Consider the following 3,917-nt stretch of genomic DNA (forward strand, 5'->3'; position numbering starts at 1 on the left):
ATATTCTTGGGTTGACTGGTCTTTTATTTGTCTTTGGTTTACTAATAATTAGATCCTTTCTTCATTTCCAGACAAATTCTTTGACTTTATGTTTTTAATGTCCCTTTTTTCATGGGTTTTTAATATAATCATGTCTTTATTCTTGAAATTGAGCATATGCTTTTTCCTTTTTCTTTATTTTTTATTCTTAAGACTATGTGTATAAATGGTAACACTAAAAAAAATACTTCAAGTCGAATTTAACCAGATTCAATAATTCTACGGTTATCATATACACTAGATTTTAACGATTTTATTTGTAACTCAAAAATTTAAATTTTAAATACTATTTATTTGTTAATCTTTGTTTAGTATTTAAATTTATATAATTATATTTGCATTATTAATTTTATAATTTAACACACGGTATATCGATAATTTGATTTATTTTACATATATTTAGTTTAATCAATTTAATTAAATATGTCTATTACTTTAATATAAGAAGCTATCCCAAGTTTATGCAATTTCTAATTGTTTTTCTTCTATTTTTGATATTAACAGTGTTAACAAAATAATGAAATGATGTTTTAGCGGTATAACATCGAGTTAATGGTATTTTAACTTTTTAAAAGTTATTATTTTATAAAATAAAAAACCGGAATAAACCAAATATAAAATTTATAAACTTGAATGTTTGATAAATCAAAGCTCTCTGCTCATTCGTATTCAAAATCAATAGGATTTTATTTTAATGTTTGGATATTATAATTTATTACAAAATTATGAGAAACTGTTACATAGATGATTTTATCATGAGCAATTTCTTCCAACCCTAGGATTCAAATCATAGACCAATAATTAACTTTTGGTCAACCATTGGGCTAAGAGGTTTCCATGAAACCAATAAGGTTAAAAGATAAAAAATATTTAAAACTTTCTTAATAAGGTTAAATATTCTCAAATTTATATATTTTCTGTTACTTTATATTTTTGTTTAAGAAAAAGAAAGTTTAAAACAAAATATATAATGTAGATTAATACTTATTTGTTAGTATATTAATATTTAATTAGTTTCTTAATTTCATTATAAAAAAATTAAAATCTTAACGAATCACGTGACGTGTATCACAATCAGATTAATTTCTAATTTTTGAAACCCAACTTTATATAAAAGAATAGATTAGGATCCGCTTGATGTGCGGGTTTTAAAATTATCAAATATAATAAAAGTCAACGTAATATATATACTAAATTTTATTATAAATATAACTATTTTGGGAATATATAAATTTGTCCTGTGAGATGCTTTTTAATACATTTATGTGTATTTTTCTATTTTAAACTTTTTGTAACAATTATCGCAATAATCCAAATTTAGATTATCAAATGCCAAATATTCATCATTATTTTAGATTATTACTGCCAAATCTTAAAAACGTGATTTCATAATCTCACCTAAGAATATATGAACAATTTTTATATTCACTCTTTATTAGTTTAGCCAATGAAAATAGAACAATATGTCATGTAATATCTATATTTAAGAATTAAAGAAAAAAACCTAGTAAAACAAAGGAAATTAAGGTAACAAAACATGTATACTTATTGACATCATTGTAAAATAAAATCATCAATAACTAACCACTCTTTTATAAATTTGAACAAATATATATTCTTTTAATTTTAAAATCTAAACCATAACCAATATTTTATAAATCCAAACCGACATATAATTTCATTTAATTAAACCTAGACTAACATATAATTTTGTTTACTTGACATATCTAAACTAATTGTTCTTTGTAAACCCAAACGACATGTAATTTCATTAAATTGTAAGATATAAACCCTAATCCTCTTTTACAAAGCATTGGCTAGGAGGATCGCGGGAGCATACAAAGCTTAATCTTTGCATTCAAAACAAAAGAAACAATTCAATTCCCATTGAAACGAATCAGAACAAGCTCATGGCACAATCTCTTTCTCAGCAGCTCGGTTCTTAAAATTATTTCTCAAACTGCCTAACAAATATACTCTCAGAGGCTGGTGGATGTAAAATCTGTAATCGAAAACAGCCAGCCTTGAGAGTTGTTTCACTAAACTTATCTTGGAATTTTCAATCAGCAAGATCTTTGAATCCATAAGCGCCACCTGCAAATCATCAGTACACACTACGCACTTTAATTTTTGAGAACAAATATATTTTATCCGGTTGTTAACCAAAAGTCAGATGATTAGAAATGGACCTTGTCTTTGTCTTCTGATTGCAGAAGCTTGATGGACTCCAATACTACATCATCATCAGTTGCTCTATAGATTATTCCATTGAGAGAAACTAGTAAAATGGTTTGTTATGAAAGCTTGTTCGTTTATTGAACTTAGAAGACAGACGGAGAGTACAACAAACAGAGATATAAAACAAGAGAACTGTTGTAGCTTAACCAATTTAAACATAGTAAACCATACCTAAACCGGATATGATAAACCAATATAGTTCGACCAATAAAGTCACCAAACCACTCGGTGGAGCATGTCTAATATTAAAATTTTCTTTCTTTTCTCCAGCATGTAATGAATATCTCCACTTCAAAAAGAGATATTCATTTTGATCCAATATATCAGATTAAAATGGACCAAAATGTGTATATATAATTTGTTAGAAATAGAAAAATAGCTATTTGAACAAAAAAGAACTAATTCAGTATACTAATTACTTACAGATATATAATACGTAATTGACTTTTGTTTTAACATAAACTAATATTGGTTTTTTTGTCTAGACCGACACAATTTTTCTTGTTTTTATCTGACAAAACAAATCTATCATCTTCTTCGTCTTTGTTTTATCCCGTCCATTGCGATATCTCCGCCCATCTTGATTTTTAGTCAATCGATATTATCATCTTTATTTGTCAGAATTCGTCTACGAAAAAGTGTAAAACTTTTCTGATGAAAAAATAGGAGACATCATTATTAAGTTTTGATTTTTGGCATATCTAAAACACGAAAGAGTGTTTATTGATTAGGCCGATTGTTTAGGAAATGTCTGTATGGAGAAAATATTGTTTTGTAAAATTGGAAACTTAATATTAATTAAATTAATTATAAACTTAATACTTAATGTTAAAGGGAGCGGTTATGATTGTTTTGAAAATTTTATTAGGATAGGAAATCTTGTTTCCAAAAATCAAAACTCAATATTAATTAATTAAATAAAAAACAAATGAATAATTAATGTCAATGGCATGCTTGTAAATAGGTTTGAACTTGAGGATTTATTTCATAAATGTCTCCAAAAATGTATATATATATTAATTATAAACTTAATACTTAATGTTAAAGGGAGCAGTTATTGTTTTGGAAATTTTATTAGGATATGAAATCTTGTTTCCAAAAATCAAAACTCAATATTAATTAATTAAATCAAAAATTAATGAATAATTAATGTCAATGGCATGCTTGTAAATAGGTTTGAACTTGAGGATTTATTTCATTAATGTCTCCATATATATATATATATCTTAGGATTTAACCCGCGGTATACCGCGAGACTATATTTTTGATTTTTAAATATTTAAAATACGTATATATTATATTTTTTGTTATTTATCTATTGTTTTATTAATTTTTAAATTATATACGTATAACTATTTATTAATTTACGGGACAATTTTAATGTTCATATATGATTTTAAATAAAATGGTTATTTTTTTTTTTAATATAAATGTTACTGTGTTATCTAAGTTTTGACCCGCATACACCGTTTGATTGTGTTTTTTATGTAGAATAATATAGAAATATGTGAGAAGCAATAGTTCTTTTATGTGTTTATTGTATATAAAAATTAATTATTTTCATTTTTAATTTATCAATTAAAATTCATTGTTATAAAAGTAAACAGATCATGTTACTATGCAGTGCATATATATATATA

Source organism: Camelina sativa, chromosome 3 (assembly GCF_000633955.1).
Source record: "Camelina sativa cultivar DH55 chromosome 3, Cs, whole genome shotgun sequence".
NCBI classification, from domain to species: Eukaryota; Viridiplantae; Streptophyta; class Magnoliopsida; order Brassicales; family Brassicaceae; genus Camelina; species Camelina sativa.